General features: G+C 42.6%; 1 protein-coding gene across 4 annotated transcripts in view; it reads left to right on the top strand.

The window, feature by feature from the left end:
• The first annotated feature begins 795 nt into the window (after positions 1-795).
• PALS2 (protein associated with LIN7 2, MAGUK family member) overlaps positions 796-18,968 on the top strand; it is a 56,195-nt gene continuing 38,022 nt past the window's right edge. For 3 of the 4 annotated variants that reach the window (XM_042888366.1, XM_042888368.1, XM_042888365.1), the window contains exon 1: positions 796-879. The gene's annotated coding sequence lies outside the window, so the exon portion shown is untranslated. Of the gene's footprint in view, positions 880-4,815; positions 4,832-18,968 lie in introns of those variants that run through there. The other variant, XM_042888367.1, reaches the window with a different exon arrangement.

Here is an 18,968-nt window from a genome sequence, read left to right as displayed (position 1 = left end):
GCTCAGAACAAATGAAACGTTAGACAACAGCCATGGGAAAATCCGCTTTTCCTGCAGCTCGCACCTTGGTGCTGAGGATGCAGCTGGTGGCTGGTAGTTCCCCTCTTTGGGATGCCTGCTGATCCCCTCAGGCCCAGCTCTTACACAGGCTCACACACACACTCACATACACACACACCCCTGCTCCCTCACACCGCACACTCACGCTGACACACACACATCTGTGCTCACGCTGACTCTCCCCAACACAAGCGCACCCTCCTGCACGCGTCCTCATGCACGCTGCCACGCCAGCCTCACACATCCCGTCGCACACACGCATCCACATGCTCAGTCTCACGGTCTCTTACACACACGTGTGCTCACATTTGCACACGCACTCTCGCACTCCTATACCCTCGTGCACACGCCCTTACTCGCTCTCCCTCACACCTCCACACACACACACACTCTCACACACGCCGACAGACGCGCAGTTCCTCACGCACTCACGCATTCTCACACACACGCACACCCGCAGGGGCGGGGCCGCTGCCCGGGGCGGTTGGACGGCAGAGGCGCGCGCCCCCTCACGCGCTCAGCCGTTCGCTCGGGCGGGGGTTCGGAGCGGAGAGGAGGCGCTCGCGCGCGCGCGCCGCGGAGGCGGCAGGGGGCGGGGGAGGAGGAGCGCGAGCGCGTGCTGCTGGCAGGCCGGCGGCGCGCGCCGAGGCGGGCGCAGAGCGGCGGGGCCGGAGCCGCGGAGGAAGCGGCGGGGGAAGCAGCGGCGGCAGCTCCGGCTCGCGCCTCCGCCAACCGTCGGCCCGCGGGCCACGGCTCCGTCGATGGGGCTGAGCGGTGCCCGCTGAGGAGGGGACGGGGAGCGGGAGCCGGTGCCGGCCGGTGAGTTTCGATAGCGGGCGGCGCGTGTGCGTGGGGGGGGGGGGGGGGGGGGGGGAAGAGGGAGAGCGGCGAGCCGGCGGGGAAATGGAGCGGGAGGCGGGGTCCCGCGGCCATCCGGCGCGGCTCGCTGCCCGGCGGCGGGAGCCCCGAACGCGGGGCGGGCGGAGCCGCCCGCAGGTAGCGGCGCCGTGCGGGCCTAAGGGACGGCGGACACGGCAGGGCATGGCAGCGCCCCGCGCGGGGAAGGAGGCTGCGGGCCCCGGAGCGGGCTCGGGCTCGGCCTCCCTCCCGCCGCCCCCGGCCGTGTCCCCGCGAGCCCCGCGCCTCATCTCCCGGCCCGGATTACCCCCACCCACCCCCGTCCGCGTTTTCTCTCCTCCAGTGGATTACCGGAGCTCCCGCCCCTCCCCGCCCGGGATCCGCCCCCCTCCCGGGGATTATCCCCTTCCCGGCAGATTATCCCCCGCCCCGCGCCCCGCCGTGCCCCGCGGATTATCCGCGCTCCCTTCGGGATGATTCCTCCCCTCCTGATCTCTGCCCGCCCCGTCCGCGGCCGCGTCCCTCCGAGGAAGTCGCCCGTTCTCCTCTTCCGTCCGCCCCTGCCCGGGAACGGGGGAAACGCGGGGGCAGCGCGTTGGGCAGAGTTCCCGTAGCGCATTCGCCTCCTCGGGCTCCGTGCGAGCCCTGCGGGCGAAGGGACGCGGTGCTGGGGCGGTACCGCTCGTGGCGGAGTTCCGCGGAGAGATGGGTGCACCGCTCGGCGGTGGTGCAGCTGTCGGGGAGATGCCGGTTGATGGAGGAGAGCCCATCCGGAGCAACGCTCCATGGAGACGTGCGTGGTTGGGTGGTGGAAATTCAGTCTAACGCGCAAGCTGCGTGACAGGAGAAGACCGGTCTCTTGGAGGAAGGTGTAGTGTACGGTTGTGACACTGAAATAGGAGTGGGGAGGTACAGGGGTGACATTGCTGTTGCACGAGGGTCAGAGCGCACTTGAACAGCTGTGGTTGGCTCTGTCTGTCTGTGGCCAGAGAGAAGGTACCTTTACATCAGCTCTGATGCTCGTGTGGTTTATTGCTGTCAGTGTGCTGGCAGACAAAAAACAACTTCGTTCCTAAGGAGCGCAGATAAGGTTTATCCAGTGTGTTTGGCACCTGCGTACACTAGAGCATTCTCTTATTATCATTCCTGGTCTTATTGCACAGGAGGAGAGTTGCAGAGCTCCTTGCGGCACAAGGCCCAGGATTGCATCCATTAAACTTCCCCGACTTGGCTTGGGGAGGAGGAGGGACTGTGAGAAATTGTAGAGAGGCTGGGTGGCTATAAATAGATGTCGGACTTAAAGGAAGCTTTGAACAAATCTTTCGTACTGCTTCTGTACAGATAGTGTCTGTTCAACCTGACAGTAGCATCGTAATGTTTCTTTTTGTTTCTGCTGAGGTGGCTGGCTGTTAACACTTTGCCATGCGACCATCAATCTGCTCAATGTTTGTCACAAAATTCTTGAAAATGCTGTAAATTCTCATTTAAATAAAGCGCTGACAATTGATGTCTACTTTGAACTAATGGTAATGTGATTTTTAAGCAACTGTTCAGAGAAATCTATGAAATCTACTTTCCTCCCTTGAAATGTTTGGAATTGATGATGTCGCTTTCCTTATTTTGTTCTCGAGCACTGCACTACAGAGATGACTTGAGATCCATATTGTTCTGAAAAATCTGCAGTACCGAGCACGGTGTCACCGTAAGGCTGCTCCCATTATTAGTTTTTCATTTCTTTTCTATATGAGACACAATACTACTCTCTTCATTATTAATTTTTACGGAACCTTCAGCATCTTGCCAGAAGTGTGTATATTCAGCTTCTCTGGATTCTGTGTGCGTTTGTTTCTGATGCTGTGGATCACTGCAGTTTCCGTTTGTCAAAGCTGCTTAATACAGAAATTATTGACAAATACACAGTACCAGCTCAGAATGATGCCTGTTCTGCTGCTAAATTAGTGGGCTAACTGCGCATACCCAAAGCCTCCAAAACGATTGAAAAGCTGTTGCAACATATGTGCAATTGGACCTTTCCTGAACTACCTCTTGTTGCTTTTTTTTCTTAAGCAAATAATGGAAGCTGTGCACATAAATCATGGTGTAATCACATATGGGTTTTTAGGTAAAATAGAAATAATGAAGAAAGTGCTGAAAATATGTCTAGCTAACACGAAGGAGTCTTACAGAGGACTAAAAGGGAAAATGAATCTCAAAAAAGAGGGAAAAAAATCAACTAATTTGTAGAAAGCTGCTTATTTAAAGCATACAATGTTAGTCTTCTTTTTTTCTTCTTCCGAATATATGCAAACCTCAACAAGATAAAGAAATAGAAATCTGGACAATCTGATTACTTCTGACATTTCTACTTGATGCTTACCCACAGTACAAAAGGAAATCCAAATAGCCAGCCAAATCATTTGGTAGAGTATGTTTCACGCTTTTAAGGATGTGATTGAGCATTGCCCTCAAACACTCAACTTATGCTGTCACAATCAGGCTCCTGCTTGGTATTAGGTCCTCGCATTGGGTACGTCTGTGTGTAGAAACAGAGGTCAGTGATCTGAGGGAAACTTCATAGTACCGTAATGACTGGCAGAAGAGCCTTCAGTGTGAGTCTGTTCATGCAGTGACTCAGTCCCTGAATCATACCATTTTTCTAAATGTATTTATTTGTAGAATACAGCTTTTAAAAAGTTTTGTGTCCTTTAAAACCATGCTTGATGCAACCACTGCAGGCTCTTGTGAGTGCCCTCTGATACACTGTGCAGGACGCTGATCTGTAGACAAATGATGCTTTCCTCGTGCTGCAGGAAAGAGGGAATTTCCTTTGCTTTAAGAGGCAACAACAGAGCTGGATTCATGGCAGTGTTTATGGTAGCATTTTAGGTGTTACAGTGTCCACTTAGATGTGGAATGAATTAAGCTGTCCTCAGATTGGAAAGAATAACAGAGTCACAGAAGCTTAAATTATATGGTCTGTGTTCTGTGTTTAAGGTAAAAACAGATAAGAATTGACTCACCCTGGTTTGAGAAATTGACTGAGTAGTAATTGTGTTACAAGATAAAGAAAAGTATCTGCTGCAGAAGGCATACTGTAGCATGGACAGATGGGTTCTCAACACCAGGTGCACCTGAATTTGCTTTTTGCTGCCCATTCTTTCTGTTGCTTTGACTTGGCTTTGAATGAGATGTTCGTGTTTTTCTCCCGAGGAAAGAAGAGCCAGTAGAGGAGGTGAAGCGTGAGAGGAAGCCAAACAGCTCGCTGCAGTGGTACACAGCCTATGTTATGTGAGCTCAGTGCTGCGCAAACTGAAGTGTGTTTGGCCTTGCATAAGTGGTGAAAAATGACTTTTTAGAACTGTCTTGCAACCAGAGTGGCACAGACAACACTGGGGTCATTTGTGTGGAAGGATGAGGTGGAATATGATCACAGGATGAAAAGCGAGCCTGTGGGAATGTAGTTTTAGTGTCCTCCACAATAGAAAATACTCATAATGTGAAGAAAAACTGAACTTGGCTAAGTCTTACAGGTGAGAGGCAGGCTGAAATACAGACAAGCAGGCCACAGGTGCTGCTGGAGGAACGTAATGGTTTGTTTTCATGGACATGAAGCTATCAGTGTGACCTTTTTGTCACAGGACAAATAGTAGGCAGTGATTGTCTCAGAGCTTCAATTTGATGTAGGATTTCAGTTCAGTGTGTGCTAGCGAGAAGGCAGTGCCAGATAGCTGGGCCAGTCACTGGCTTTGGCTAACTCGGTACAGGTGTGACTAAAATCTTTCTAACCTGAGCTCAGCAAATTGTCAGAAGAATGGTTCAGGTTCAGTTGTGAGGGAAGCAGTTAAGGCCTCTTCAAAGTTCAGGCTTTATTTGGTTCCTTGGTCATTATTGCTAACCATCAAGTTTATCTCAGGTAAGCTATGGCATCATGATGTTAATATGCCATTCTGTGGCTCAAAAATTTCTTTTTGACAGAATAAAGGAAGCCTGAATTATTTAGTCATGGCTGATGTCATTCTTACAAGAATAATTGACATGAAAAAGAGGTTGAGAGAGGTGTTTTTCTTATGAAAGCATTTACCTTGCTATTTTGTGTTGGTTAGTAAAGTGATGAGTAGTATCATAGCTGTGTTAAATAAGTAAAATGAAACATTGAAAGTTGAAGATTCTCTATTCATGTTCAATTACTGAAGATTGAAACATTGAAGATTCTTATGTTTAATTATTTTCAAGATGTTTGTGGTTTTGTTGTTCATTTGTTTTTAAAAAAGAGTGTTACATGTTGAAAATGCTCCATGTTAACGGTTCTGTGTGTTTAACCCATGTCAGTTGTCTAAAGAACTCGTCCTAACATTAATGTCTGGCTCTCATGAAAACAGTGGAAGCCAGTAAGATATTGCAAGTAGGTGACTTTTCACATTTATTGGCAGCAAATGTTATGTAAGAAATGACTTGGATGTGCTATTTGGAATATATTGACCAGGCAACCATTTGAGAATAGGAACCTTATGAAATCCATGCTGACCTTGGGGAAAGTCAGTAATTTCCACAAGCTTTTTCTGGTAGAGGGGAGAGGAGAACTGGTTCTCAGCATCTCGCACTGGTACCTTGCTGTAATGGCTTGTGCATATCTGCATTTCAAAGGATCAAATTAATATTGCAGTTGAATTCACTTTTCCAGTAGGTGGAGACACAGCTGTTGATTCCAAAGTATCTTTAGTCTTTATCTGTTTATTTCAAACATTTTTCTCAAAATACTTTCCAAATAATGAAAATTAGAAGGTAAGAGAAAAACTTTAAGATCATTTCATTTAAGCCTCTTTGCTGAGGTAATGTTGGCATTCAAGTGTCATTTCTGTAGTAAGAGTAGCTACTCAAATACTTTGTTTTTAGCTTTCTAATTAAAGCTTTATCTCCACCCACTGGACAAATGTGCATTAATGAAAAGTTAAGGGGATATCACTTTAAATACCTAAACATGGGATAGAGGAAAGTAGATTGAGGGTAAGTAGGCAGGGTAAGTAGACTGAGGGTAAACAGCATCAAGCTTTTTGTTATGGCTAATAACGTAATGTGGGGGAGAACTCAAGTAGGTCTGTGCGGAGTGAAAGGAAAAATGTGTCAGTCATTCAAGCTTGTTATTATGTACTTCCATTTATGTTTTATTTTTTAGTATTTGATTCCATGTTCATTTCTTTGTTACCAATCTGATGGTTGGAGATAGCTATGCAATAGTCAAATGGGAGCCTTTGTGTATTTTGTATTTAAGACATCTCAGCAACTTTCTGTGTGGCAGTTCTTTTTTTTAACAAGTCAGTGGGCCAATTGGTAAGTCAGCCTTTACATGCCTTCCTATTAAAATTCCTCCCCATGCCTTTCCTGATCCACTGTTGGAGGTTCACAGAAGTCTTTTTGGCAAGATGAAACTGCTTATCCAGCAGAAGTTCTAAAACTGGGGGGACAAACTGCAGCCTAGCGAATGAATGGAATGAAAAGTTTTTCACCTTTCCAAGCAATTCTGGCTTAACAGTGTACTGCACTGTTGTGCTGTAGCAACGCTGCATTGCTGGTTAGAAATTACTTGAACGGTCCTAAGTTTCCTGTAGCCATACTGCTTCTCACAGCTTCGCTTTCGTCTTTTGTGTCAGTAGAAGAGCAGGAGGAGGTGTAATTAACAATTGAAAGTTCAATTTATGCATTCGTTGGTAAAGAACATGCTGGCAGGGAGAAACTGTTAAGTGAAACGTATTGTTTATATGACTGGAAGGCAGTCATCTGAATGCAAATCATGCAGATAGTTGCTTTTTCTTTGTGAATCTGCTGAGATGGTTTTGCTGTTTACGTCAGATTTGGTAAATGAGGGCAAACTGGGATGAGCAGTAGTTGACTTGGTCAGCTCTGATCAGTGAAGCTCTGCACGGATTTGCTCAGTGCAGTAGAGGAGCAACTTCCCAAAGCACTTGATGTAATTGGCGTTTGTCAGATGCGATCCTCTCTCTGAGGATACTGTTCTATTTCGTGTATGCTGCTGTGTGCGCTATTGAAAGCGATTTTCAGGGGAAGCTTCATTTTGAAGTGAGATGCTGGTGATGTTTGGGCTGGCTCTGTGGTTTTTCATTCTTTCATGACTCTCGAGGGTGGCCCATTTGCCTCCGAGACAAAATTGAACCTTTGCATGAACCTGTTGTGTAAGAAGTTGCCCATCCTATCTTTTGATGTTAGCTCTGTGATTTTGTAAGTGTCTTGGCTCAATAGTGGTAAGATGGTCTAAAGCAGACTCACTATTTTTTGGTAGCCAGATCTACTGGGTTTCAAACAACACTTCTCTAGCATTACCTGGTCTCACTGAGGACAGCTGTAGTTGAGTTGCTGCTCTTGCCTGCCGGGATAGTGTCCGTTTCTTGCTGCCCCTGTCTGGGCAGTTTTGAGGACAGACCCTAAATGCGCTAAAAGAAACATTAGGAAAGGCATAGGAGGGCACTGAGTTGGCTATCGAGTTCTTTTAATTTTTACATGTAATTACATAGGAAAAAATTACATGTGATTACACCCTGCCCTCAAGTTACAAGTCTTTGGGATGAAGACAGCGTTGGAAGTCGTAGCTACTGGAATGGGAGAGTGACTGAAGGTGCGCGCTGGTGAGAAGGTGAGACGTTTGGGCGCTTGCAAGGAGCGGGAAGATGGTGTTGGGTCGATTCTGTTCCGGCTCGGAGCAGGAGGTGGGAAGGCCGGCCGGAGCCCCCGCCGTGTCTCTGTGGAAATGTGGCCCGAGCGCTCCCTCTGCTGGCCGCGCCGTGGCAGCGGAGCCGGCTGGCTGCCCGTGCGCTCCGTGCAGGCGCAGCCAGTGCTGCTCAGCCGTAAGTGGCTCAACGCTTTGAAGAAATGCGCTGTAGCCAAAACTTGGTACTTTTCAGAATCTTGGTCTGATGAATTGGATTTAACAAGGATTCTTCCGTCCGAGTAGAGTATTGCTTGGGGAGGTCACTGTGTTCTCTTTGCTGGAACTTTTTTTATTACTCTGTGCTGGGAACATGCTAGTTTACTGCTAAAGGGAATTTATTGGCTGTGAATTGAAGGATATGCATTGAATGGGGAAATCGTGGCAAATAGCTCTGGAAACAGCACGGCCTACATTAACAGCAGCAGAACACGCTACTGCTAGGCCAGGAAAGCTGTAAGCAGCAACAGAAAAACTGTTGAACGGGGTGCAGAAAGAAGTACTGCATTGGTACTAATGAATGAGGAATGGAAAAGAGGTGGGCTGACTTCAGCAGCTGGACTCCTATGCTAATAAAGTGGAAGATGTCGGATGTATTGACCTGAGTTATGTGATAATTACAAGAGAGGTAAATGCTTCATACCTGATTCAAAGCCTCTAGTGTTTCACATCATTTCTTTCTAGCTATCCAGAACTTGAGCTTCTGGAATCCAGAAAATTCTAGAAAATCTAGAGTTTTTGTAGATAAGACATAAGTCTAGAACCTTGTTTGACTGTGCATCTTATTTTTTTTTTGTAAAGATGCCCAAACTATTTTGTGACACTTTTGTGTCACAATGGGACTGTCAGAATAGTGCTGTTAGGTCTTGCTGTAAATGGATACGTTGTTGGATTAAAACTCTTTTTGTGGACCAGTAGGAAAGACAGAGCTTATGAGAATATACTGTGGAGTTTGTTTTGCTTTTAGGTAATCTCATTTGTAAGGTACTGCTAAAAGCCTGTAGGGAAACGTCCAGTGGAACCAGTAGGAGTTTTTCTTCGGAGTTGTGAGGATTAGTCTAATTACAGATTTGGAAAAAGTGCCTTTGCAAGAAGTTCCCCAAACACTGCTATTTGTTTTGGAATGAAAACTCATAAGGAAAAGTGGAACTTTGTATTCATTCATAGGTGACTTCTGGGGCTCTGTGATTGTACTCGTTACACGTATCTGATTACTACCGCCAAAGAAGCCCGTTACTCAGAACGTATACTCTTGTACTCAAAATTCTTTTCTCAGTCTTCATGGCATTATGAAACTTATACACATTTCAAAATTAAAAAAAGAAAATAATCCTTTGGGCCTCCCCACCCCAGGCGTCAGTGATTTTACTTTACAAATGTAATTACTACTTCCAGAAGGTAATCTCTCTGGACAGCCATAGACTAGTTTGAATTAGATTACTGTTTTTTTTTCTTCAGGGCAAGTTTTGAGTTTTATTTTTCTGTAATTAATTCAAAATTCAGTTCGCTTTTAATGCTTGCTACTCTTCCTTCTTTCTTGACTAGCATTGCTAAAGATACCTGTATTTTAAAGGTTACATTAATTTATAGTCTTATTAGTAGAGTTTCTTAATTTGCAAATATCAGAAATATTTACTTAATAAGCTGAGTAAGCAAACTAAATCAGTTTTGATTTTCAAGTAAGTCTAGCTAAAGTGATGCTTTTGTCAGATCTGGATCTGACAAACTGAAGTAGTTTGGTAAGAAGCTGTGTGAACAAAATATGTCATTTCTTTTTACCTCTGTTACGAAGTCTAGGGACATAAAGATGTTAGTATGAAATAAATAGAGGAAAGGGGTTAGTCTTTGGAAAGAACAGATAAGAAAATGTTTTCCCCGTTTTTGTTCATGAGCTTCAGCAGGAAGGATAGTTCTCTGGGTAGCTGACTGTGAGCCATGATGGGAAAATAATTCTGAAGTACTTGTATATACCTTTATATAAATGGCCTGTTTATATTTGATTTTAATTGGTTTCAAAAGTAGCTGTGCATTTAACTGCTTAACAGGGAAATCTGCAAAGATGAATATATGTGAACCTTGTTGGAGAGTACAGTGCTGCTTTGAAATAGGCGGAAGGAAAATGTTGTCATTCTCTGGTGTAAAGACATTCTATAGTCAGAACATGGGTAGAGGCAGTCCATTTCTGTAGCTGGCATCTGCTGTCACAGTGCAGGAACATTATATGTTCGTGCAAGTTGTTTTTTGCTCAATGCAACATTAGTGGATAAAACTGTTTCTACTTGCATTGTTGGTGAAGTCCTGCAGCCTAGCACATAATACGTTACAAACTTGAAAGTATTTGCTCTTTAATAAGGTAAGTGTTCAAATGATAAAGAGTTTTCATTGGATCAAACCAAAGGTCCATCTAACTCCATATCTTACTTCCAACATGCAGTGCAGCTTCTGAAACCATCAGAATCTATCGGGAGCTCTTTTTAACATTATTTCTGAATAGTTTTTTCAAGAAGACAAAAGAGAAGCTGTAACATGTTTATTTTGGATGTGTGTGTCTCTTGATAAGGGAGAGCTGGGGCCAGAACATATAGTGTCTGAATAGCCTTAAATTCAGCTTCCAGATAAAGAACTGTGTAACTGTTCCCAAGTATCTAAATACTATTAACAACAAACTTCGGAGAAATTTCTTTATGCTAATCTACAGCAGTGGCAGAATGCAGAATTTAGTGTGTTTTTCGTAACTAAAATAACATCGTATGTAATTGCCCTGGGTCTACACATGACCAACTTCCAAAGAGATTTGATCTTTGTTTTTTTGGTGGGTAATGGAAAGAGAAAAGACTGACAGTGCTGAAGGCGCGCAACTGAAAATTTCCAGAAAGAAAGTCCACCTAGTGGGCAGCAAAGGCAACACATCTGCTGCTCTGCTTTTTCTTTTTTCTTTTTTTTTTTTAACATGAGTCACTGGGCAGCAAATGTAAATCCAAAAGGATAATCTAAAACATTGCATGCAAGTAAGCAGCTGTAGGAGTGGCTGCCTGTGAGGAAAGAATTCCAAATTACTAATGCTGCTCTAAAGAAAGACCCTGCAAGACTTCTCTTCTTCATTTTTTGCTCAATGTTGTTACCTATCTGTCTGAACAGAATGGGATTGTTATGATTAATAGGCTAGAGCAAGCAGTCAGTCCATTAAATGTTCTTTAAAAATACGTTTGTTACTGTTTGTGTTTGTACACATATACTCATGGGCATACATATACAGTGGATTTTTTTTATATAGTATTTTATATACATGTTAAGAATATGTGCAAACATATATATGTGTAAAAAAACAGAGCTCTTGTCTTTAAAGAAAAAGCCCAGCATTCATAACCTGTCCAGGAAAGAAACCTCAGGAGAGGTTCAGGTTGGATGTAGGAAAAACATTATTCTCTGCTGGAGTAGTGCTGCAGTGGCACAGGCTGCCCGGGGAGGTGGTGGAGTCAGTGTCCCTGGGGGTGTTCAAGAACCATGGAGACGTGGCACTGAGGGACGTGGTCAGTGGGCATGGTGGGGATGAACAGACAGTTGGACTGGATGATCTTAGAGGTCTTTTCCAACCTTAATGATTGTACGAAAGTATAAAAAGGAACTAAGCGTACAAGTTATTTTCCCTAAGCAATCTCCCAGAGTCTAGCTAATGTGTAACTTGAGGATGTTTTAATCTGGATTTGTTTTGTGGACTGTTCATTTTATTTATATGGTATACTTTTACTATTCATGATGCTTCCATGCAAAACTAGTTCAACTTCTTCCTGGACGGGTATTCATACATAATTTGCTGTTGTGCACTGGAGATCTATTTGACTAAACATGAGAAACTCTTATCCTGGATTACTCTTTAGTTTCTTTAAATAATTGATATGGATTTTCTCTGCAGCACTTGCTAACTGAGATGTGATATCTGTATCTTTGTAGCCTACTATGAGGACTGAGCCTGTACTGGTTTTCATTTTGGTAATAGAGCTGGAGGTAAGTTTGCAACAGATTAATGATTACCCATATATGTAACTTAGGAAACATGTCAGGCTGACAAGATGTCTCACGGATTTTGTTGTCATTGACTATTGCTGCCTTATGATGTGTCCAGTTGAAACAGCAGAAGGATACTTAGCCTCCAAGTGCAGGAGCCTGTTTGCCTGTTTACCTGCTCTTCAGAAACCTGTCTGTTGCTGTAGGACTTCTTTCTTCTCAACACATCTTCCACACAGGCATCCTGTATGTGAGGTGGACCTAGCCTTGGCTTATATCTTTGTGTAGTTTTAAAGGCTCTCTTGTGCCACAGAATCACAGAATAGCCAGGGTTGGAAGGGTCCTCGAGGATCATGAATCTCCAACCCCCCTGCCACATGCAGGGCCACCAACCTCCCCATTTAATACTAGACCAGGCTGCCCAGGGCCCCATCCAATCTGGCCTTGAACATCTCCAGGGACAGAGCATCCACAACCTCTCTGGGCAGCCTGTTCCAGCACCTCACCACTCTCATAGTAAAGAACTTCCCCCTGACATCCAACCCAAATCTTCCCTCCCTCAATTTAAAACCATTTCCCCTTGTCCTGCTGTTATCTACCCTTTCAAAGAGTTGATTCCCCTCCTGTTTGTAGGCTCCCTTTAGGTACTGAAAGGCTGCAATTAGGTCACCCCACAGCCTTCTTTTGTCCAGGCTGATCAAGCCCAGCTCCCTCAGTCTGTCTTCACAGGGGAGGTGCTCCAGTCCCCTGATCATCTTTGTGCCACAGGTGTGTTTTTAATGAACACAAAATGATGCAGTATGGTGGGGTTAGTTGATCATTTTAGTAGTTTGAGTTTTGGATTGGTGGGTCATAAAGTCCTGCATGAACCTACTGTGCTCAGAAACCATTGTGCTTATAATGGGTGGTCATCTGAAGCTAGGTTATCAAGAGAAATACTCCTTTAAGTTTGTCTGGCAGTACTGTGCTCGGAAGCAGGTTTTTCAATCATCCTGTAGAAACGCATGGACAGTAAGGAAACAATCATCTGTTTCAGTTTGCTGTGATTAAATAAAAAAAAGCAAGAAAAACATTCTTCCTGAAGTTCATCCTTATGTTTTCCTGTATTTAGACTCAACCTCTTTACAGTAAAGATGAGGGAACACTGGAAGAGGATGCCCATGGAGGTGGTGGAGTCTCCTGTGGAGATACTCAAGACCCATGGATGCTCACCTGTCAGCCTGCCATAGGGAACCTTCATTGGCACAGAGGTTGGACTCGGTGATCTCTTGAGGTCCCTGCCAACGCCTAGAATTCTGTGATTCTGTGTAACTATAGCAGCTGGCTTATCTTTTACTTTAATCGTTCTGCAGGCAACTAGCAGTTTGATACGCTCAGTATTGTTTGGGAAACACTTCCATTTTTATATGGACATATATCACACATAGTGACTTCTAAGATGCCAGAAAATACGTTTTTGTAAGTTCTTGGTTTAGTCCTCTGATGCAATTGAAAAGGTTGGAGATAGGAATTCTAGACCATCTGGTGTTAAAGGTGAACAGGAAATGTACTTTGATCAGTGAAATCAGCCTGATATGAGATCTTAGAACCCGACCAGTGGTTGCTGTACAAAATAGAGCCATAGTGTTATAGAAATAGTTTCTACTACCTGTGGGAATATGATGACATTGACCCAGAGAGACAGGGCTTTTTTTTTCCTCTTTGCTTTTCAGCAAAGTCCCATTTTCATGCTTATTGACAAAAGTCAAAGTTCTTGTGTTTAATCCTTTCATTGGTCAGTGGAAGAAAGAAGCAGCACCCCAACAAAATGTTAAAAAATATTTTTTCAAGGTGACGTTCTTACTGCCTTTGAACAAGAAATGTCACTGGCAGAACTGTAGTTTGGGATAAGTGGAATATATTCTATGTAAGTTCTCAGCCTTGACGTAAGTTGTCAAGTGTATAAAAGTACCAGTGGTTCAGTTACCAAGAACAAGATTAGACTTCTTGAAGTGCTCTTTCTTCTTGGGATAAGACATTTTGATTGTATTGGATAAAACAAATAGTCCTTTTTTAAGTTTATAAGTAATGCAGCAGCTGAAATTGCACTAGAAGGTCAAGTGTTCCTCTAACTGTTGATTGTCGCTGAGAGAAGTGACAATGTTATATCTATTCCATTCTCAAAATAGCTGAATTTGATCTTCTGAAAGTAAGGGCCATGTAGAGGTGTTTTTTCTCTTAGTGGAGTAACATAATGTTGGGAAGAAAACTGAGGTGAAATGCAACATGCATATACTTCTTGTATAGAAGTGGGGTGAGAAGCAAATGGGAAGTAGTAAAAATTTCAGCAAATATTCTCTAGAATTACTAGGTTATCTGTAATCAAGACTGAAGTCCTACTAAAGCTTTTATTGCATTGTTTTTAGAGTTAATTGGCAACTTCTGCCTGAGTTAACTGGATGAAAAAAGGCAAAAAAAAGTGAAGAGTCATCAAGACTATAAAAATACTGGCCATTTGTTAAAATAGAATTTAAGCATGTTAGGCAGATCTCCAAATGTCTGTAGCACAGATTGTTTTTAATCAAAATACTTATCCTTCTAGTTGCAGCTAAGAAGCCATTTTGATTTTAGCTTCCACACTGTTTCCTAAGAATTTAGGTGTACTTTGGAAATAGGAGAGTTTTCTTAGGTAAACAGAAATAAGCAATGAATGGAAGGATAGTTGATAGCATTTTATTAGGGATATATTGGTATGAATAACCTTTGAGAACCAAGTGGGTTAATCAGGACTTACTTACGCTATGTGACATTTCACAGATTGAAGTTAAATGTATGCAAATACCTCATCAGCTTCTCTTGAGGGGATCTGAATGTAAACCTCAGAATGAACTTTCCATTCAGTAATTCGCTTCCTTCTTGTTTGCTCATTTTCTCTGGCCTAATTCTCAGAAACAACTGTAGTGAATACCTTAACTTTGGAGTCACTGGAACTACTTATCTCCTTGCAGCTGAGCATACACTTACATCTTTTCAGTAATATTTAGCAAGAACTCATGCCTCCTATGGAATCTCACTTCCTACTAATACTGTCTAAAGAATTTTTTTTTTAAGACGGTAGTCTGAAATGATGATACGTGGTGACAAATTGAACCCTAAGCTTTTGGGAGCCTGTGCAGTCAGCATAATGTAATTGCTCTTGTAGAAATGCCAGGCTATATACATGGAGACAGGTGGAGCAGATGGCAGTCCCATTTGAGTGCTCCCCTTCCCAGCATAGTGAAAGCACTCTTTTTCAGTGCTAGACTGTACAAAAAGGACAGTTGTGTTTCCTGTGCCATCAGTTGGAACGTGCTGTAGGCTATGAAACATTTATTTTTTTCCTTCTCAGCCACTCCTTCTACTGTATCTAGTTTTAATAACTTCATCATAATATATTATTTTCTTTCTAGTCTTTTTCTGCCTTTTATTTAATAGAATTTGAAATTATTCACTGCTAAATAGCTGTCCAGGGCTTTGGGGCCTCAAACACAGTTTTACTCTTTGTGTTAGAGGTGACCAGCTTCTTCAGTTTGTACTAGGGTTTAACTTCTGGGTGAATATTGTAAGCACTTATGGTGGGTGGAGAGAGTATGAGCACATACATTTGTGTAATAGCTTGTATAAGTTCGAAGTGCACAAAGCAGATGGCTGCAAAAAAACCACCACAGATAATCTTACACTGAGACCATCTTGAATTGCTGCATCCCAGTGAAGATCAAACTCACAAAAATGTTTTCCATCCCTCCCAAATGTTTTATCAGTGAAAACTTCCGAAGGATTTAAATCAGCCAGATCTTTTATTGGAAGCTTCTTTGTAGTAGGTATCAAAAATAACACATCTCTTAAGTTTGTTTTGGGTGCTTTTATTGTACTGTGTCTTTTCTGGAATCTATATCCCCTCCTTGAAGAATATAGAACACTGTGTGGTACATTAGCTTTGTTAGCATGCTGGATTCAGCTGTGGGTAATTCAAGCATGTTGTTTGTCCTGAGGTAATCAGTGGATTTGCTAATACTTAATTTTATTTGAACTCAGTTTTATTTGAACTCCATACTTGTAGGAACAGAGAAGACTGTCACCTCTTTAGAAGGCTGACACCTTTAGAAAGAGGTGTAAAATCCATTGGCATTAAACTCAATTTAGTGCTTATGGTAAAAAATCTGAATTGCTGATTCTGAATCATAGTTCACATGTCCAGTCTTGTCTTTGGATGTCTGCATGTCTAGTTGCTTCCTACACTTCCTTCTCTTCCTTTAGTCCAGTGTATGCTGATAATATAGGTGAGGGAAGTTACATGGAGAGCGAGGATGGGTTTACAGATTCCATCACTGTAAAAAATGGTTACCAGGCACATGGGACCAAGAAATTGCAATGCACCTTGGTGTATGCTGCCTGAGCTTGATAAATATGCTCACAATTCATTCATTAAGTGTGCACGCATACACATGTGTGCCCACACAAATGCACACGCTCAAAATAAAATAAATTTGAGCGTGTAAAATTTCAAGTAATTGCATTTTGAATTCCAAGTAATTACAATCTGTTAAAAATATTCACAAGACTATTTAATTCTCAACCTTTTTGGCCTTGATTTAATCCTATGTCGAGCTGAAAAATGATGCATACTTGATAGTATCTTTTTCCTTCATAGCCCTTATTGCCCACTGTACTGGACAGGAAGATTGTAATTTGAAAAATGAAATTTTAAATATAGAGACTTAGCTTTTTTTTTTTTTTTTTTTTTTTTTTTTTTTAACCAGTGCTGCAGGAGCTATTTTCAGACCAGTCTCTCTGGTATTAAAAAGTAAGTGTTGATTCCTTCTGTGTGAAAGCTGGCCTATGTGGGTCTGAAAACTTATGCTGAGGAGTGATGTGGTGTTTAAATCCTGACACTGTGTTTCGAAAAACAGACGTTCTGCCAGCACTCCTGCAGTTGAGAAAGCCTCTTTCATGTTTCAGCTGCTTCAGACACTGAATGCAAATTCCTTCTTACAGAATCAAGTGCCATTGCTATTTGCTACCATGGCAAGTTTCTATAGAGAAATCCCTGGTGCCATCAGTAAGCTTGATTCATGGAAATGATATTGTATTAATGGGAAAAAAAAAATTCAAGCAGTGTACTGTACTATTATTGCTGCTAAATACTCTTCTAAATTGCATGTTGTTAAAGGAGTTTCAACATGACACTCTGCTCCTTTTAATGGCTCCCTATGTGCAGACAAACACTGTGATGTGGACCAGTTATCCAGTGAGTGGTTGGGTGACTGAGCTTGCGCTTTTATTGCTCTGCCATTGGATTTGTCCACAGATGATGTTCTGGCTATCTGCATGTAGTTTATTTATATCCATTTTCTCAAGCTATTTTTCCCTCCCCAGCTGTGCCAGAAAGCAAACTGAGGTCTGGCTTTGCACACACATGTGGGTTATGTATAGCATGCTTGTAGCTGAGCTGCTGGAATCTGTTAATTAAGAGAAGTGTGTGCTCAAGCTGCTTAGAAATTGCAGCTGCTTTTTGATGAGGGGACTGCTGGCCAGTCTCAGTCTCGAATGTTAGTCTTGGTTCTTCCACCCCGTGACCAGTGCAGTGTGTGAAGGTATGCTGCAGGCCATGCTAACATACATGGTGTCCTAAAAGTTGAAGCAGAATTCAGATTTCATAGAATCATAGAATATCTAGAGTTGGAAAGGACTCATAAGGAGCACTGAGTCCAACTTCTGGCTCCACACAGGATGACCCAAAAGTTAGACCAAATGTTTGGGAGTGTTGTCTGAATGCTTCTTGAACTCTTGTAAGCTCAGTAGTGAGATGACTGCCCTGGAGAGCCTCTTCCAGTGCCCTACAACCTTTCTATTTGTGTTTTATTTCTATTTCCTTTACCAGTGTAGAGGAAAATCAATGAAAAATAGAGATTTCGAGGGAGTGGAACTAAAGAGAACCAGCAAAACCAATCAAACAGATTGATTTGCTTTTTTTGAAGAGGGATTTGCACTTTCTGAAAATGCATAATCTCATAGACTAGGTTTTGTTTCAGGCCTTTCAAAATGATGGGGAAAAATAAGGTCATTTAACTTCAATGCTGAATTTGCAGTAGCCAATGACTACTTCATCTATTTGATTCTTGCTTCTTTTATGTTCTGTATGGCCAATATTGCTGGTCAATATAGTACTTGTTTTCCATTTCCAGTAGCTATGATTGTTATGAATGACTTTTCATCTTGTAACATCCAGAAAACACTGAGTATTTTAGCGTTATGGAAGAAGACATCATTGCCCTTTTAAGTTCACTCAGGAACTTGACAATAACTTTATGTTAAATTATTCCACCATCTTAGAGTTAGTTCTGTTCAAAAAACCAATCTATCCACAGGAGGGTACATTGCTCTCTTTTTATATATCTCTCAGGCCCAATACACTTCTGGTAAAGAGGAATTTAATGGGGAGTATAATAAGCAGAAACTACTGTGGATGGGACTGACTGCCCTGAGAACTCATTTAGTGTGATGAAACAGTCCTCTTAACTGCCGTGCTGAAGACAGTTGGCAAAGCAATTACTCTTCTAGGTCAAGACCCTGGCTTCGTAAAACCTTCTTGTGGAAAAGCCAAAACATGAAATTATTTATCTGTTGCAGTGGGATTCCAAAATTGGGGATGGAGAAGAGTTATAGTACCTAACTTGCTGTTTCTGATTTTGCATAGGGGGATTTTAACTGGCTATTTTGAGAGTCTTCTCCACTTTTTTGTTGATGGACTTATATTCTAAGTCATTCTGACTACTGATACTGAAGTCACTCACTGGGCCTGGAAACTTGTGCAAATTTGAGAGATTCCATAGCCAAGAAACCAGTGGGGATCATCACTCTATGAAGGTACTGCTTGAACTAACATCTGTCTCTCTCCTCTCTTCCCACCCCAACCTTCTCTGAGACCCCTGAGCAATAAAACTGAGGGTCAAAGACAAGAAAGTCAGACAGCTTTTACTATGCCACTGTAAATGGGATCGAAGATAGCATACACGGATGTGTGTGAGCTGTTTTAAAGAAACAGCAATTTGAGTTTGCAGATTAGAAAGAAATGTTCTTGAAGTTTCTTTAAATTTCTTCCTCTCTGTAGTTTTTTGTCATGTTTCAGACTATGGACAATTTGATAGTGACATCACTTTAAAATGAAAGCATGTTATGAAAGAGGTCATGAAGCCTTGATAGACTGTATTCTTTGATTAAGTTCTGCAGTGCTGTGGACTGTCCAAGATGGAAAGTTTAGCTACCTTTGCATTTACCAGAATTTCTTTTTCTTTTTTTTTTTTTTTGG

Source organism: Lagopus leucura, unplaced genomic scaffold (genome assembly GCF_019238085.1).
Source record: "Lagopus leucura isolate 7727_CA_CO unplaced genomic scaffold, USGS_WTPT01 Super-Scaffold_100157, whole genome shotgun sequence".
NCBI classification, from domain to species: domain Eukaryota; kingdom Metazoa; phylum Chordata; class Aves; order Galliformes; family Phasianidae; genus Lagopus; species Lagopus leucura.
This window is presented reverse-complemented; position numbering and strand designations above follow the sequence as displayed.